Here is a 19,719-nt window from a genome sequence, read left to right as displayed (position 1 = left end):
CTCCTGGCTGGGTCAATGGGATGGGTCCTGGCTGCTGGGTGCTGCCTGGCTGCCCCCATGGGGAGCTGCCATAGTCCTGGACACCTCCTCTTGTAAAACACACTGGTGCCAGACCAGTGTTGCATTTGTTATGTAGGAAAGGAGCAAACAAGGTAACCCAGCACAAGCTACCCTAAACGTCCAAGAGAGATGAAAACTTGGTGCACTTGCAGCCCATGCAACTAGGTAGCCATTTCCATTGATTGTAGCTCAAGAGCCATTCCCATCCCAGTGGCAGTAATGATGCTCCCAATTATTCCTCTAGTCTTAAGTAGGGAAATATTTTAAATTGAGTGCTCGAGAAAGTATGAAACTGTAATTTTATTCAGTTACTTGCATCAATTCAAGGCTGGTCCTTCTGTAGCCCAAATAATTTGTCAGTAATAAGCAGGGAATGGTTACTCCCTTGCTTACACACATCACTACACAGCTGGCATTAGCAGGGCAGAAGAGCACTTGACTTCATTAAAGCAGATCACACAGATCCGACAAGAGACTGACAAATGTGAATATTAGGCAAGAAGGACCAGTGGCTGCACCCACTACAGCGTGGCCCAATTTTTTAATCTAATATGCATACCTACACCATGGGGGGAAAACAGACTATATCAGCTAAACTAACACTGTAATCAAACAGCAGGTCTTGCTTGGCTTTGTGTCCTGAAGGCATGGCATAGGCATTGTTTAATGGTAGCTCCCTGGGATATCTGACAAGCATGAACTACAGCTCTGTAAAAAAGTGATGTAACAGAATTTTGTTTTTCTTAAAAAATACATGTTAATATAATTTTTTAAGCCAAGGGCATGAACTGGGTGGAATATTTAAACTCAACATTTAAACTTCCAAATTCAATACAACTATTACCTTTTTCTTTTTTTGCCATATTCCTCAATGGCCTTCTAAAACTTTCAAACAAACTCAGAAAAAAGGCATAAAGAGCTAAGAAACATGAAGCTTCCATACCCTTAAGAAAAGCCAGTGTTTGGAGGGTGGAATAAGACTGAGAGAGGTTTCCCTTTTGAGGAGAAGCCTGGAGTGTAAGGGTGTCCATTGATGATGCCAGTGGTGATGGGGGTAGCAGCTGGCAGGCCAGCACAGAGAAACAACCATACACAGTACCTCCTGCCCTTCCACTCTTATCACTGACAAAACACAGTGTGGAGGCCAAGGGCTTTCTGAGGTGTGGGGAAGTTAAATTTTAACAGAAAGGGTAAACCATAAAAAGTTGCCTTGGAAAAATGCAAATTTAAAAGGAAAAAAAATAGATTCAGCAGTTTTCTCTTCATGGGATCATTACTTGTTGGTATTTAAAATTATCACAACACAGGAGTAATAAAAAATTCTCTATCTGGTAGTGTAGTACATTATCATGCTAAGTTACCATGATGCCTTAGTGAGAAAAAAAAGTATTTTTCAAATGAGTGGAGGATTCAGAGGACCATAATTCACACGGCCTGAAATACAGCTAAATTTCTCTCTGAAAGGAGCCTTTCTCACAAGATTCCTGGCACCTCTTGGGTACAGCTGGATCAGAAAGAAAATACAAATAGCCTCTATTTGAATTCAGTGCTCCTTCTCTGGCCACAATGTCAATTAAGAAGTCAGCAAGGGTGTGTACGTGTGTGGGTAGACAAATGAATAAGTAAGATTACTTGAGTTATTCCCATAGGTTTAACTGCCACCTTTGTGATGATGACTCTAAAAATCTATTTCCAACCTCTCCCACTTTCTTATATAATACCACATGTGTCATTGGTGTCTTCCTCAATCAAATCTTCTTTATCTTATTCTTCTCTGGGCTCCTGCCAGGTCACACAGCTTCTTAAAAGTCCTGAACTCAATTCCCACAGCCGCCGATCTGATTCATCCTGTGACTCGTTTTTATCTCAGCTGTTGCAGGTTCTTTGTTTTTATTTGCAGACTATAAAGCCTGCACTCACACAACTAGTCCTGTTGGTTATATGCACTAGTAAAACCCCATCCTTTCACTGGCAGATGAGAAAGGAACTGAGTGCAATGAAATTGCCAGTTTATTGTTTTTTCACCTTTGAGAATCTAGTCAATTTTATTAATTCTGTCTTTCTTAATTAATGTAGCTTAGAGGGTCAGAATATGAATAAGCTTATTTGGCCTCTCCATATTTTTATAATAGCTGGCCATCTGTGGGAAGCTCAAATTTCCTTCCCATCTGATGGCAGTGTCTCGGGGGGTTCTAAATACCACTTTGAGGGGTAGAGGTTGAAGACAGGATTCAGGGATATGGTGCTTGATGGTATATATATCTATAAGGAACAAACAGATTTTCATTTATTCCCAACCTTCTGCTATCTAATAATTCTTTTTTTTTTTTTTTTTTTCCCTTGCTGGACATCCACAAAGGGAAAGCATATTCACTCAGATCATCCTAAATGAAGTGATACATCCTCATGCCCAATAGAGAGTCTTCTGTCTTTCTTTAGGTGGTATTTCAGAACAGCTTTCAAAAGAGTTACTATTCATAACACAGCACTTGCTGAAGATGCTGATGAAGACCCTATTGTGTTCAACAGTGTTCATATTTCCAGCATCTCTAGCAAACTTGCCAAATCAGACAGAAATGCAAGGAGCTGAAGGGCACTGCTGAGTCAAGTACACCCCGTAGCTGGCAGTCCTGATGAGGGGAACTGTGATCGTCCAAATCTTTTTCCACTGGCATAATGTCATTAACAGACACTATGGTTTACAAATTCCCTTTTAAAATAGAGAAAGAGAAAGAAAATGCATTTCAAAACAAGCCCATAATAGCATTTCCCAGGCCTGTCCTTCTAATTGTCCTGTTACACTTGTAAGGCTAAAAGACAAGAAAAAATAATTACTGCAGAAACAGGCACATTGTAGTATTTGCATTCAGATGATGATTTGGGGTAGGGCTCAGGAAACAAACCCCAACTGCCAGGCTGTGAATGCATCTTTGTTTTCTTGCCTGTTTCCTGCAGGAGAACACAGGGAGCAGGACAGCAGAGTGTGCAGACCTTGGACTTGAGCTGGCACTCCCAAGTCGAGCTGCCCTCAGTTTTTATCTGGAAGTGTTCTCCCTGCTGTGAAAGGGTCAGAGCCCTCTGCAGTCACTGAACCCAAAGACTTGGCTTGGCTGCAGAGCAAGTGCCTGAAGAACGTGTGACCTTCTCAGCACAGAAAACCTTTGTGGAGAAATGAACTCGAGTAGCAACACAGAAATTTGTGCTGGGAATAACCAGCACCTCTCTCCTTCTTCTGCAAAGGGTTCAGCCAGCGTTTCTCACAGGCAGTTGCTACTTTGTTAACCCAAATTTTCCAGAGCTCTTCCTGGGTCCTTGGGTTAAACAGTTATCACCACAATGAGAGAGGTCACTCAACTGCTCCCACACATAGAGCCAAGGGAGGAATTAATTGTTTCTTATTATCTGCTTCCAAAGGCAGATTCTCCCCTCAGTGAATGAGGCAAGAAACAGTGAGATAGCCTCACAATTTGAAAGGGTAAGGGCATAAACCTTACTATTTGGATCATCCTCTCCTACCCCTCCAATGTGACTGCAAACATCTGGATGCCATTTTCTTCCTCTCTAATGAGACAGGCTCTGCAGAGGAGGACTTTGGTGCTATAGAAATATTGACCTGGAAAAGGCCTATCTGAAAAGGTTTTGTATGAAATTCTAAAACCTGGTTACAAACATTAACGAAAAGTGTTTCACAACTTTCTAGTCAGACAGGTAAGTGTCATTATCACCATTTGGTGTCTTGCATGAGCTGGGACACAGACTATGTGAGTTGCTCAAAGTGACAGAGATGAGAACAGCATCCCAGTGCCACAAACATGCCAGACATGGCAGGTCCCCAGCCCATTTAATTTCATGGACAAAGCACATTAATGTAAAGATGAGGAGTATAAAAATAAGTTTTAGTCTGTCTGGTGACATGTATAACATTATTTTCAGCAGGAATTGTATGAGAGATGCTTCAGAGAAGCCACAGCTGATACAATGGGCGATGTGTCTTGTGCAGTGCCCTTGTGTAAGTGGGGACACTGAGACACTGGGCTTCTGTTTCTGTGTCCTGTGTTGATCTGGTGAAAGCCAGTGCTTAGCTGTGCAAGGGTACACTAGCCTAGCTATTGCTTGATCCTTACAATTGCTGGAAATATTAAAAACAAGCCTGTTTCCAGGTTACTGACAAACTTGCCTGGGCTGGCACTGTCCTTTTTCCTGCATATAGGAAAAGATAGCAAGACGTGGTTGATTCATCCACACCTGAATTTTCTTGCAGCAGAAGTGGTTCTATTCCCATATAACAGTCATTGTGTTTTATTTCACCTAGAAAGAAATGGGTGAAGTTTCTTCAGATACTAGGCAAGTTGCATCACTATGGATTAAAATGACAGCTTGTTCTGCAAATCCTTAAGGATTAAGAACATTTATTTCTAAACACTAAATCCCAGCAAAAGGACAGGAGGAGTTTGGTTTTGGCTTGGAGTAATACCACAACTGATAGTAGAGACAGCAAGTAAGATTATAGTGAACAAGGCAAGGAAAATGTATAAAAGCATAATTCAATTTATTTCTTATTTGATTTATTTTCACTTTCTTTTGTTCAACAGGTTATTGCATTGCTATGTATTTACAGTAAAGAGTAAAAGCTGAGTTACAACTTTATTTTTATTTCAAAAATACTTTATATTTTGTTTTGAGTTTACTAAGAAGTATATTATAGGTGGAATTTTCTAAATATTGCATCTACCTAATACATATTTTATTGTTATCAAGTACTTGTAGTTCAGGAAAATTTGGTATTTTAAGAAATTACTCAGCAGGCAGAAGCAAAAGGGCAATGAAACCTAACTGTGGAAACTTTTGGCTATGCACAGAGAGTCAGTGTGCCTGTAGCAGAAGTGCTCTTCTATGGCAATATTGTTTGGCTTAGAGATTGCAATGTTCTAGATACACAACACTTACCTACGGTGTTTCATTTGCCTGCAAGCACTCTGATGTGATAGTGAAAGAATTCCAGTGTCTCCAGCTGATGAGATTTCAGGTATGTTGCTGCACCAGCTTATTCAATTTCTCAAGATTTTGATGTAACTCTACAACTTCTGTATGCCCCTGCCTGGTGTGGTGTGACAGCATCTGCAAAGCATGGAAGTAGATATTCAGTATTTGGCAGCTACTGTAAGTATCCCCTGTTGGCAGGGAAGACATCATTTTTGCAAACCATATGTATCCCACAGCCTGCCCTTTCACCTTCCTGGGGTTTTCACAGTTGTTCTGATATGTTTTACTTGGGAAAGAGGTGGCAGGAGGTAATTAACTTGGCAATGATTGATTTGCTAGAGGGGTTGTTCCAGGTGTTGAGGAATTGTTGCTCACACCCTTTGAGTGTCAACACTGATCTACTTCAACAAGATTATTGCACTTTGACTTTGCTTCTGAGGTTAAGAGCTTTTCCAAATGATCACAATTATGCTCAGACTATGAGAGAGATGCATTCATGGCACCTCAGTGTCTTGGGTTTTTGACTGTCCAAATCATCCATCACCATTTTGCAAATCATACTATGTAGTTATTGCTACAGACAGAGTTGAGTTGAAAATACTCTGGAATAGGCCATTGCAGGAAATTTTACATTCTCACTCTACAGTCAGATATCCCTCTGTCAGATGCCTCCAGAGGAATACAGTCCTTCCTCCACCTGTGTTTGTGCCTGTCCTGTACAGTTCCTCTTGTGCAGAGCACAACCACTCCTATTGTACACAGATCAACCAGTCCTTTTTGCAGAAATAATCTGGCATCACCAAATTATTTTTGCTAAACTATCTATGCTGTTATGTTTCTTATGGAGACTGCTGAAAATCCCTGAGACTTATAAAGGCAAAACAGGGATGGTGCAGCCTAGCCTCATTCTGTGAATTACAACAGGTATGTCTTCCAAATACAGATGGAACCTCTGTGCTGCACAGAAGTGTCTCTCTGGCCTTTAAACACAAAGCAGTTACAGGGCTGGATGTTCTTCCCTGTCTTCCTGCACATCAGCATGTTGACATTTCATCGGTGACATGAATTTTCCGTGTGACTTCTCTTTAGTCACTAAAACCTGCCTGTGTATGACTGTGTCAATCTTATCTACTCTCAGAATCATTATTGTGCTTTAAAATGCTTGCAACTGTGAAACCCATGGACAGATGTTTCCTAGTGAACAGTGTGTGCCATGGCTGCTTGCATGTGAACAGCAGAAATGTGAACTTTTCAAAACAATGCACATTTTGTGGTTGGGTTTCTCCAAACCAGTTAGTGTCCCCACCAAAAGCAGTTTCCTGGCAGAACATAAGGGTACAGCAGCTGTTTGAGCAAAAAATAAGCCACCCTGTTGCTGGGGTGGTTTTGTATATCCTCAATAGACTTTTTTTTTTAAACTGCCCAAATTCATACTGTAAATTCACAAGCAACATGCAGAAAAGGATCCTTCATATGCACTAGGTATGGGATACCACTGCATTTTTGGTGTCATTATTTCTGTACTCCAGGCTTCTTGTTAGGAAAACTGAGTGAAAAGTTACCTGTCTATGAGTCAGGTACATGCACTTTAAAATTAATTTCACCCACCATTAATTATGTTCCTTGCCCATGTGTTTGTCTTAGTGCCTGCATTTATCTCACAAGATTAACAAAGTCAATGTACTACATGGAACATTTTACTGACCACCAGCCTTTTCCTATCATTTATTAATTTTCTTTTCTCATGGTAAACATGAGAAGACATACACTATGTTGGTACTATGATGTTCTAAAATGCTGTCTGAAGGCATCCCTTTATATATACCAGAATTTTATGTATTTCTTTGGTTCTGCTTAGAATAGAGAGGCTTATGGAATTTATTTTTTTCATAAGTAGTGAAAGACATATATTTGCTCTTCTTCTGTATTCTAGGAGGCACATAATAATGAAAATAGATTTAAAAAAATCATTATGTTTCCAGGTATATTTAATATGTGTGCACTTGGATGCATATTATTCAGTTTTATATTTTGCTTTATTACTTGCTTTCCAGAACAAAGGAACTCAGAAAAATCCAAGCCAAAGAAATAGTGTGTGAGAGTGTGCATCTGCATATAATAATTTATATACTAACTGCATTACGTAATAACATGAACCATCTAGCCAGCAATGCTCTCCTGCTTCATCACACTGTGCACAGAAAAATTGAGCTTTATGCTAGAGATCTTGTTGTATTCACTGCCATCTGAATCTTATGCTTCTTTCATTGTTCTGCTCATCTCAATTTAAAATGCAGTTCTGATTTTGATCTCAGAGTACTATAAATCCAAAATAAGTCTAACAGCTTCAAAGAAGTTTATTTCTGCTTTACATAGTTATAACTAAGATAAAAATCTGGCCCATAGGCACATTCATTTTATAACAAGTTAAAACATGTGCCCTGACTGTTGGCAAATCCTCAAGAGTAACAGACGTACATGTGTTGCTAGAACAGCAGTTATGGAGCTGTTTTTTTTTTTTTGCATCCAGAGCTATTTTTGGTTCCTTCCCCTTTGACACACATTCCTGGTAACAATTAAAAACAGCTCTTAGTACAAAATTAAAGCTGATAGCTGAACACTTTATGTATCAAATAAATTTTCTGTATTGTGTATCAAATACATTAGATGCTGATTGTCATATGTGGAATAGAAATGGGAGGTAAGATTGTCCTTTTACTTGCAGTGGTGTAAACCAGCATAGTGAAAGATGGATAGAATAATTATTCTGGGGCTGTACTGAAGTTTGTGCTTGACTGTCAAAAGAAGCAAGTGATGCTGAAAGAGGGATTGCTTGTGCTCTTGTGGGCTCTGAATGATCCCTGTCTCTGCCTGTGGAAAGTCTTCTTGGAATGAAAAGCAATGCTCAAGGCCATTCACATCTTTCCCCTCTTGAAGAAGCCACAGCTGGCTCTGCAGGACATTACACAAGTGGGTGTAATTTCTACTCGTTAGGGGGCTGCTCCCACTGTCACACTGGAGTTACAGGTCCTGTCTCCCCTTTGACACTGCTCTTGTCCTTGCAGGTCGAGATGGACTTGCTGTCTGCTCTGTCTGTGGACAGACTACATCAGAGGTGTGAAGGACAAGTGGATGACCTTATCCATCACAAATTCCCACAGCCTTAATTCCCATGTACTGTTGCTGACATAAACTACTGACTGTCCCTGATTTCCTCCAGAAAAGTATTCCAATATTTTTAGAGTAGTCTTTGGGCCTCAGGGCTCTTCTCTTTCAATATGACTGGGGCTGGCCCATGATATTTCCCAGGATGGTTTCAGGCTTACTCCCCAGATTTCAATTCCAGGTGCTGCAAGAGAATGTTCTTAGTGGAAAGTCCCTGGGATGCTAACTCATTTCCTCTTTTTTACTGTTGGGGTCCAAATTTTCTGACTTCCAGTGTGCACAGCCAGAAATACTTACTTAATTTGGCATTCCTTAGGTCAGCATTCCTGGAAAAATTCCAGGAATTTATTACATTAGTCGGTAGGGTGGGCAGGTGTCAGGGCTTTTACCACTTTTCTTTACCCGTGCACTTTGCCTACACTTGGCATTATGATAATAGGGGCAAATAGCCTGAATAGTGATTGAAGGGGGTCAGCTTCTAAGAAAAGCTCCATTATGGTGAAAGGGTGTTAAACTCACAGCCTAAGGTCACCTGCAGGGACTGCATGCAGCCAATTACCGTAGTGATCACTGCAAGTTGGGTAAAATATCAAACTCCTGCTCAGGAAAGGTTTCCCTTCAAGTGTAGTATGAAGGCTTTAAGTCAGTGAGATTTAAGCATATGCTTATTTCCTGAAGCAAGACTTTGCTAAGTTTATTCCTTCTAACTAAACCACAGCATTGCTGTCTAGTCCTCAGAAAGAATAGGCAACCAGTTTACCCTGAGACTTGCACCCAGAGCCACTGGGTTTCCAAGACACTTGGAATTGTACAAAAGTATGGGGAAAGAATCCTGCTTCCCAGACAGTTGCTGTGATAAATGCTGACAGCGTGATCACCAAAGGATTAAGAAGATTTGCTGTCATCTTGTAATGTTTTGCCAAATTTGTACTTCAATATAAAAGCATAGATACTATACAGTTATTTATTTATTTATTTATTTACATGGCTTTTTTTTCCTGAATGTTGCAGGAGCTGTGACCATAATTCCTAAATACTCCAGCTCATAAATACTCAGTATGGTATATAACCGGCACTCTCTGGTGCAGCTGAACCTTGTGTGTTCTCCTCATGGTAGTTGGATTCATTCTTTCTGTTTTAAAGAGACAACCCTTCTGGTTAAGTTGTATCTCTCTTTACAGACTCTGTTTGAGTGAATCTTGTGATGCCCCATATCACAGAGTCAGCTGATGACTGCTTTGCATCCCTGGAGCTGTTGTAAAACCACAATGTCCAGTGCAGCCCTAGGACAGTGAAGTGCTTAGTCTAGAGCTCATAGGAGGCTATCTGCCATAGGAAAGAAAACCAATTTAGCTAATTTAGTTAAAATGAAATGTCTCAAGTCAACAACACAAAACACTATTTTTCTCAGAAAATTGCATTTGAATATAATGCTTCTCTGGAAACAAATAGTTTTATGGGAATTGCATTTTCTGTTGGAAAGGTATTGCAGTGAGAGATCCTTGATCAGCTCCAATAATTTAAGCACTGTAGCTTTATGGGGTGTTATTATTGACTCTGGCAAATAAGAAAATATGTCCTTTGCTCCCTTTTTTTTTTACCTGCAGTGCCCTTTCTCTGCTTCCATTGCAATTGGCCCCAAACCGCTGACTAGACAAACAGATCATCTGACCTCACCCATATAGTTATTTTTCAGCTAATTACTTTGTGCTCCCAACCCCCAAGCAATTTTCATGTAAACATATTTCAGGAAATATGTTTCATTGTGGGTAATTCCCTTGCCACCCTCAAGTTCAGGCAGGTGTTTTATTTGTTTTTGTACAGGTTCTTATTCTCTATCATTAGACTTTGCAAGTCATTGTTCTTGTTTTAACTGCTTTGATCTATTCACTCATTTCAAACTAGTTTAAGTAAAAGTTGACTCCTGTATGTTTTCAGTGATTGATTTTCATATTATAATAATGTTCCTAAACACCATTTAGCTTCGTGCAGCTTTTCATCTGTGCTGGAATAAATGAGAGTTCTGCCACACATAGGATCCGCAGACCTTTGTTTCCCACAAGAAGAAATGCAGATGGCACCAGCTCCTAGGAAGAACCCAGCCTTCATCTCACTGGGGATGCATGAACTGTGTGGTGAACTGCAGGAGAGCTCCTGTGGCTCTGCAGGATGCCCAGCTGCAGCAGGTCATGCTGCAGGGGTCCAGATGTTGTAGAAGAACATCTAAGATGTCCAGAGTGGCAGCCCTACTCTCAAAGGCAACCTTCAGCTTCCACAAGGGAGAGAAATGAGCTTAGGTGAAGCCAATTCATGTCCTGAAATATTTTTTACCTCCAACTTCTACCTTTCATCTCTCATCTCCAGCCGTGATTAAGCTTGGCTTATCTTTAAAAGAGATGATGTTACTTGATGATTATATTAATGCACGTAATTACCTCTCAGTATTCTCCAGAAGATGCAGTGGGTCATGTTCCTGTTTTTTATAGGTAGTTCTAAAAATTACACAATCCTAGAGAACAGGCAGGGCCTTTTGCTATGCATATTTTATGAAGACGAAAGGGTAAATACACCACCTAAAATGTGGATTATCAAATATCAAATCAAACTACAAAATAGACTACAGGGCAGTAGTTTGTTGAGGTAGCCAGTGAACATTGAGTCTTCTCTTTCAACAAGCTGAAATGACATGTGTCAAAACATCAATTAATTAATTGGAGTTTTGTGCTTGATTTACCCAAAGTCCCTTTAAAACTTGAAATAAAATATTAATTTCTCTAAAACTTCTGAAGGGGGGGTGTTCAGATAAAATATTGCCAAATTTTATTGTATTTAGTGAGGAAGATGAAGAAAGGATAAAAAAATCAGTGAAGGAAAGAATAGTATCTATCTAAAGCCTTTCATATCTCCACCTGGCCTGGTCAGGTATACATGAACCTGTATCAATGCCATTGTGCTTGCTCTTCCTGGAATGAGCTAGGTGGGGTTTTCCTGTTTGTAAAAGAAAAGCACAAGAGAATGCTTAGGATAGGAATTCTTCATCATAACTCATGCTAGTAGCATCTTCATGGACCTCTGGTGGGAAATCCCTTCAGTCCTTTGTAGAAATCCTGCTGGCTTCAGCTGGGCAAGCACCAGACACTGAAGGTTTCCAAGACTCAGCTGCCAAATACAGTTAGTAGAAAGCTATAATTTAGAATTTCCTCTCTAGGGTTTCCTGGTAAAGAATCTAAATGCAGAGTGTGGCTTAGGGAACCCACATTCTCCCCAGGGAAATAAAACAAACACACCCAACAGTCAGAAAAATAATCTGTTCTCATAGTATTTCTAGCTTGTTTTCCAACCAGCTGGGATTTCCATGAAACTTGGATCCATATGAAAATGATGGCATTCTGCTCTGACCTTAATTTTACTTTCAAATTTTAGAGCTTTGTCCACCTCAGGGAATAGTGCAAAATGGAATCAGGATGGACCTGGAGGAATAAACAAATTTGTGCAACGCATTTGCCTTCACTGTTAGACATTCTCGCTGCTAGACTCAGTCAGCAAGTCATTCATGGTTTTCATGGGAACTTCTGCCTCTCAGTGAAAAGATAAATGAATGCAAATATTTCTTCCTTCCCAGAAAGAGAAGTTATGTGGGCATGATTTGGCTTGACAGTAAAAATAGTGTTGACCTAGCTGTACCACCAGGGTCTAATGGGCTAAAATTTTAATGCATTAAGCCACCATGTCAGCTTGACTTTCCTTTCCAGCTGTTGTGAAGACAGAACTACTCATCTAGTTTCTTATGCAGCCTGGTCAATGTGCTCTTTGTATGAACACAGCAGACTCCAAAGTAGATCAGTACAATTTGCTATGATTTTGTTATTGCTGCCTTCAGGTTAGCTCAAAAAATAAACTTTAATGTCTTCTGCTCCTTTGTCTTGATTCTACATAGCTTGTTGGGGTAGGTTCTGACTTTATTTTTATAGGATGTGGGTGGGTCCTTCACAGCATAATAACTGTCTTCTCAAAGCATAATATAATGCAATGTCAACACTGTTTGTAAGCACAGGAATAGTAGCAGCAATAAATTGCTGTAGCTGTGATAGTTGCAGATATGAGAGGGTATTTTTTGAGTGCTTTGAAAGCGCTTTGGGAGTAGGTCTTTTACCTACATCACACAAATTAATCTTTTCCTGCAATGCTTATTCCTGCTAGGTAGTAACCATAGAAAAATATCTATATAAATTCATCTCTATCTAGGATTATAGTTTACTCCCTTCCCTAGGTTTCTGAAACTAATTAGAAATTTAATAATTGTTAAATAAAGTGACCCTTTACTTTCTCCTCAACTTTCCAGTCTGGCAACAGAGTGGAAACAGACTTGGCTCAATATAATCTGTAATATTACTTTAATTATCTCTTTTTTCCCCTTGAAATCTAGTTCCCCAGGGCTTACAAATCTGGAGCAAATTGTCTGGTGATATTTTTCAATTATTTGTTGATGGAAATGAGTACAAAATTATCCATGTAACTGAGTAAGTTTTTAAATAAGTCTTCTATGACATGCAAAGCCCTGCTTTATCTTCACAGAACTGGCTTGTTCTTGTAAACAGGCAGTGCATAGGAGAACATGAAGTCTTTTTAAAAATGTTTTTTATTAGCATCATATTGTAGTGTTGTAAGGTCATAGCATTAGAGAGTTGTTTCAATTTACTCCACGTGTTGCTGAAAAAAACCAAGAAAAAACAACCAAAAAACTACTGACTTTTTTGGCAGATGGTTGAAAATAAAATACAGACTAAGAGAACTAAGTATGTTTGAAAAAGCAACTCTGTGTTATAAAGTTCTTATCAAGGTGTAAAATTATTTGGTGCAGTATAGGAAAATTTGTGCCCCTTTTGAGGGAAGTTTCTATAAACAAGCTCAGCTGTAATACCAGCCACTAGCAAATGCCACATGGGAGACAGATGATGGAAATTCAGAAACATTCTGATCAGACACTACACTTGGTTACAGAGGAAATAAATCATGTGTCAGTACAGAGACATGAGAAACTGACCTTCACAGCTCCCTCTACCAGCTAGTCCCTTTGATTTACATGAAGTATGTGGCATACATCACTGTTCAATATTATTTTGGCAAAACCAGAACAAAACTGAACAGTTTACACCAAAGTTTAAAACAAGACATTTGTATAGGATGCAAGATATCTAGAACACTATTTAGCCCATCTTTTATTGATGTTTTCAACAGTATGAAATCTATAGAATATCTTGTCAGGCACTTCTGGGGCTCACACTATGACTAGGTGTCAAATCTTCACTTCCAACCTTCACTTCCCAGTGCCTTGCACAGAATGAATCTGTTTCCCCTTCTGTGTCCCCACCATCTGTCCACTGCACCTTTCTGCTGGAGCTCATCCAATGTGCAGCCTGAGTGCTTGAGCCTGGGCTGTCCCATGTGCACAGATAAACAAGGCTTCAGCTAGGGCTGAGGTGAATTTCAAGGTCCTAATTTAAGCCATTTCACCTACAGTCATCAGCAGATGGTGGCCACTCTCATGAAATAAAGTTTGGTCTTCTTTGGTCTCTTGTAGTCATGACTGTGTTTGGATGAGCTTTTGTGTTTGAGACTGAGCTTTTTTTGTTTGCTGACTGAATGGGTGCAGAAGTCCATTGCAGTGCAAGGTTCACCAAGTCTCCTAGCAAACAAAATTAGATCATGATTCAGAAATGAGCTTAGGTATTTTCTCTGCTTTGAGCACCTGAGTAGTGCTCAGATGCTCAGTATGAACCTTGGTGCTCAAGCCAGGCATAATCTCAGCGTGCCCATGAATCAGTAGCATGACTTGCTGCAGTCAGAAAATGACTAGTGAGCTCTGGGTCTTTCTCTGCTAGAGATTTTTGAATTACTGTGCATAAATCAGTCAATGTTTAACACTTTCTGTATTCTCTGAGACTCACTTAGTCATTTGTGAACTTCCTTGAACTCCTTGGATGAAAGTCTATGCAAGGACAAACAAGTCAAAATACAGTATCATGATGTAATTCAGCAAAAATAACATATTCCTTCTACCACATAGATACTTGTGAACTTCCTTGACCTTCTCAGATGAAAGTTTATGCAAGGATAAATCAAAATGTATTATCATGACGTAATTCAGTGAAAGGAACATATTCCTTCTGCTTATCTTTGTCTTATAATGACATCATTATACTTTTTCTTTTTCTTTAGAAACTAGATCCTTGCTAATGTCAGTAAGACCTCAAAGTGCCTTTTGCAGTAATGTTTTTGAAATATCTTCTAGTAATAAAAATTAAGTTGGTGCTCTGCTAAAAGGATTGGTTTCAGCAGAGGATCCTCATGCTTGTAGTATCATGATAAAACCAATGAATAAGAGTCCTCTTTTCACTTTATTAAAATACTAGTGACATTAAAATATATATGAATCTTCTTTCTTGTCTGCTAACATGCATGTGATACAGATGCCCATCTCAACTTACTGTATAAGAATTTTCCCACAGTTTCCACTAGCACAAGGAATTCCTTGTGTTTATTAGGCAGCGCAGACTTTTGATCTATGTCAACACTGCAGAAATATTTTGAGGAAGAAAATGGATAAAAGCCATTATCTTTCTATTTAAACTTGGACTACATTCTGTCTTACATTGACTGGCAAAGATAATTATATTTCACAGGATTGCTGAGCCCAGGATGAGAAAATGACCTTTGAGAAAAAATGAATATAGACAAATGGCCAAAGATCATGAGTAACACTTAATTTCTATTATCTGCTTGGTCAAGAAGCAAATTCTCCCTTTGATTTCTCTGACCTCCTTTCTTTCTCCGTAGAAATATTTTTTTTTACATATTTTCAGAATTATGGGCTGTAATCCAAATGGCTTTCTTTCTCACTCCTCATTTGGATGACCCATATACATGAGTGGGGTCTTTCTGGGGAATAACTTTTACATTATCTCTTTCCTTAGGATCTGGATGGCAACAGGTGGCTATAGGGAGACACAAAATTTTAAGTAGCCTAAAAGGCAACTTAAGTAGGCATTGCAGGCTGATTGCCCAGTTGCCCCACTAGGTATTATTAGTTAATTCTGCAGTATTTCTGGTTTTATTTAGGTGCTTTGCTTTTTTACTATTTGATACATTGGGTCTGGAAGCTCTTTTCCCTCTTTTCTCCGTTCCTCTATGCTGGTGTCCTTGGCAGCCAGAATGCCCTCCTGCTATGATCACTGACCCCTTGAGCCTTCACTTCCTTCTCCAAAACATGAATGTTGCAAGGTCAGTACCAGCTCCAGTGTACTACTAACCTAGATTGAACAATCCTGCCTTCTCTGCACACCTCCACACCCAGGAAAACCTGACTTCACTGCAATGCCAGGCAGGTTCTTGCAGTTTGGGACTTCCTTGGTCTGGTTAGGAGACAAACTCCTGGAGGCACAGGTGAGCCTTAGGCTATCATCTGTGTCAGCCCAAGTGCACCACTGGCACACAGCTCCATGGAATAAACAAAAGACCAGCCCACAAAAATCAGGAACTCTTATGGTGCTAAAATCTTTTCAAGCTTTTTTCAAGCTTGAAAGTAAAGTGCTTAAAGAATTGTGAGTAACACCTACGGAGGAAATATGTTAGAAATTCATATAAATTCATTCTATTTCTCAGAGTTGAGTGCAGATTGAATATATATTGCCTGCTCTGATTGATTCATTGAAACACTTTGCTACCTCAAATTCTTTCTTTTTCCTCCTCAGAAGTGTGTAAATAGCCAGATATTTAGACAAATAAAAACAGATCAATTCTTTATAGTCCTGTGAATAAGTTGAATATACCAGGACTGCACAAGAACTGTCTGGATAGAGATGCTGTCCTTGTAAAAAAGATCTGCCACATCACTGCAGAAGCCACTAAGAAGACTGAGGTAATTATTCAACCTCCTGTTTTAAGCAAATTCTGTAGCACAGTTAAAATCACAAAAGCAATACATCACATGCAAAATGAACCCAAAACCTCAATAGATTTGGAAGGTCTTTATATCAGCTATTGACCAGTTTTCAGTAGACTGAGGAGTTAAATGGGAAACCAATAGTAGCTAAAGATTCCCAAAGTATTCCATTTAGTTAAATTTATAACTTGGTTATTTGGCCATAACTACCAATGGACGTGCTGAAAGTGCTGAACCTATTTTTATTTATATTGAAATCAGTGAGAGATCATTCACTAGTTTTCTGTATAAAAAATTCTTTTGTGTCAACAGAGTCTACTATGAAATATCCTTTACTCAAGCATTTGAAAAAAATGATGCATACATTGCCACAAATTGTGACAGCACAACTTCGACTGAGTTTCATCAGATTTCAGCAAATAATAAATTTTGCAAGTAAACAACACGGGATGTCCGAGATTAGCACCAAACATGGCTTAATTTTTAAAAAAAATATTCAAATAAGACCTCTTATCTTTAGAAACAGTGGTTGCTTAGGATTTTAACAAGGGTCTTTATACCCAAGAGAGTTTGCACAGTTGACCACACATGTGATATCTCAAACTCACCTGTATAAGCACAGGAACACTGGATGTTTTAATGGACTGTGGGAAAATTTAATGTAGTGGCATATATCCAGGGTAAAATTCATCTGAGTTTCAGCAGATTTCATCTTCTTTCTGTTGGATTGAACACTTAAAGATTTCAGCAAGAAGTCATTCAAAGGTACCAAGTATCTTAAAGGCTTCATACCTTCACCTGTAAGTAATTCTTCTGGAACAGAATTTTAAAAGTTAAAAAAAAAAATGCAAAGAAACATGGTAGGGAAAAAAAAGAAAGAAAATGCTATTGCTGTGCTGCCATAAAAAGAAAGGATAAATCAAATGTAAAATCCCACTAATTCCATTCCTGTACTTCTGGGTTTTTAAAGAGAGATTTTGAATAATAGCCCCAAACTGCATTCATTAGAGACTTTTTACTAGGCAGATGAAGACAGTATTACTTGAACAGGGAGCTTTTAATTTGGTTTGGTTTTTGCAGGTGTTGTTCACCTGCACTTTTTTTTCCTGCAGCTACAGGGTTTGGAAGAGCTACCTGTTACAAATGGTACCCATGGAAAAAGCACATGGGCTGACAAAGAGCTGAGAATGACTTGCCTGTTTATATTTCTGGAATACTTTGTATAGAAAACTAAATACTAAGAGAAAAATGTCCACTTAAGCCTTATAAATTTCGTAAACATTCTCAAATGCGGTGTTAACGATTGTTCACACAAGTTGTGCCAGCTGCTTAATGGTTAAAGACTTTACCCTCACACTGAAGCAGCAGTGAAGACAACACATAGAGGAGGAACCTGCAGTCAAGAGCAGCATAACAGATCATCTAAAGACAGGCTGGAAAATTTGCCTGCTGGTAGAGAAACTGCTGATGAAAGTTTCAGGATGCTTAGCACTTAACACCCAACACTATAATATGCTTGCAGAAATTGTGGACTGAGAGGTAAATTATCAGTCATCAGGACTTTCTGCTTGGACTTCATTTAAAGCCACAGACCTACATTTTCAGAATTGTTTGTTCACTTGAAGTTAGCTAAATTCATTAATGACCCATGTTTCATATCAGAGAGATTTTATGTAAGAAGTCAATAAGTAAATGATCTCTTATTTACATTAGCCATTTCTATTTCTGTTTGTGGGGTTACATCTCCTCACATCTCATATTAATGATATTACTGAGGTTTGAGCTTCTTACAGTGGTAGGGTCAACTAAGAGAAACTCATCTCTGGAATTTTAACAAAAGCAGCTATTTTATGACTTACCAGGAAATGGCAGTATTTTTGCACATAATATGATGTTTTCCCTTAAATGAGTCATCTCAGTTTAACCCACAGAATTAAGGTTTGATTCCACAGAGCACTTAAACACAAGGGCAGTTTTAAACATATGACTGGTGGTACTGTTTCAAAAATAGCACCATCTGTCATGCCCCCAAATTTGCAAATTCTGAAAGACCTTGTTGAATCAACAGCTTCAGTAAAATTGGCAGATTTCTGTCTGGATCACACTGTTTTCTTGTTTTCTTTCTATTTTTTTTTTTTTTTTTTTTTAATCACATAAGTCTTCAAAGCAAGAAAACCAATGGGAAAAATCCTTTATTTAACTGACAGTAAACAGAAAGCATAGTCATAAACAGTCAAATACACAGCACTGTGAAACTCTGTCTATTAGTAGATGAATACACACAGAGGTAGGAAAAGACTCAAGCCTCAGCAGGCAAGTAGCCCATTTCTAAACCTATTTTGCTCAAAAGCAATCAGCAGCCTTAACTACAGATTGAGATATCAAACACATCATTAAAACTAGAGCAAGTGGTCACGATAAAGCTAGAATTTTGTCAAAAGATAGTAAAATATGGCTACATAAAAGAATTTTTCAGTGCAGTAAAACGGAATGAAAAGGGAGTCACGAAGCCTTTGGGACATGTATTTTATTTTTCCATTGAATTTGGCTCCTTTCTGAACACAAAGGATGCTCAGGGCTGCCTAGCTCTTCCCTACTTTTTCAGGGAGAAATGTTTCTGTTGATTGCTTTCGTGTGCAGCATATGTGTTTTCCTTTGTGAGAAAAGGTTCAGGTTCTGAGGCAAACAGTGCAGAGGAAATTGCCAGGGATCCAAAGGAGGCAGGCTTCATATAAACCTGCTCCAGGCAGTGAATTAAGAATCCATTCCTGTTAGTGTCAATTAGGACTTCATAGGGCAAATCCTGACCACAAAAAGGGTCAGTGAGTGGAGAAGCTGCTCCTGTGGCTTTCACAGCTGGGATCTACCCCAGAAAGCTGATGGGAATCCCGCATGAAAATGTGCCCTTCCTACTTCTGGTGTTTCATTCTTGTAGCATCTCTTTTGGTCATGGTTAAAATTGCATCTGATTTGGTCCCATGGGACCTGAAGGTCTTCACCTTTGAGATTTCTGCCCACTTTTTCTCTTTGCAACCATGGAGGGAAAAATAAACACATCAAAATAAATACAAGAGCACACAGGGACACCGGTTTCTCTCTCTTCTTGCACAAATTTTTATCAAATCTCTTTAGTCCTCCTTCAAAACCATCAGAAGATGTCCCAAATCAAGTTGTAAATTAAAAGACAAGCATTTCAAGAACACTGAAATGTCTTAAGTGAACAAATCTTGCTCATGGTAGACAAGAACTTCACAAATAAAGAGGAGTTCATTCCACTCCCTTCCCAACAGAAGCATTTGCATTCTGGTGATCTCTCCTCTTGACTTCAGAAAGGGAGGGAAACCATGAAGAAGTGAGATCTGCCTTGCTCTTGTACTTCTTTTGAATACCGATGTTCAGGTACTCACATGGGATTTGGTATCAAAACAGGCATCTCCCAGTGGCTGGGCCAATTCCCTTCTGCTTTCTTGTAAAGGTACATCATTTGGGGAAAGCAAAAGCAGAGGTCATCACAAAAAATTGCAAATAGCAGAAGTGTGTGCTTTGGCCAGGCCTTGTAGTGGAAACAG

General features: G+C 39.1%; 1 long non-coding RNA gene across 1 annotated transcript in view; it reads left to right on the top strand.

Moving 5' to 3' along the window:
* LOC130251764 (uncharacterized) overlaps nt 1-12,091 on the top strand; it is a 44,814-nt gene extending 32,723 nt beyond the window's left edge. The window contains exons 3-5 of the long non-coding RNA XR_008840233.1: nt 3,016-3,768; nt 5,033-5,086; nt 10,191-12,091. This is a non-coding gene — a long non-coding RNA (uncharacterized LOC130251764). The remainder of the gene's footprint in view (nt 1-3,015; nt 3,769-5,032; nt 5,087-10,190) is intronic.
* The last annotated feature ends 7,628 nt before the right edge of the window (nt 12,092-19,719 follow it).

The sequence above is a fragment of the Oenanthe melanoleuca genome, chromosome 3, assembly GCF_029582105.1.
Source record: "Oenanthe melanoleuca isolate GR-GAL-2019-014 chromosome 3, OMel1.0, whole genome shotgun sequence".
NCBI lineage: Eukaryota > Metazoa > Chordata > Aves > Passeriformes > Muscicapidae > Oenanthe > Oenanthe melanoleuca.
This window is presented reverse-complemented; position numbering and strand designations above follow the sequence as displayed.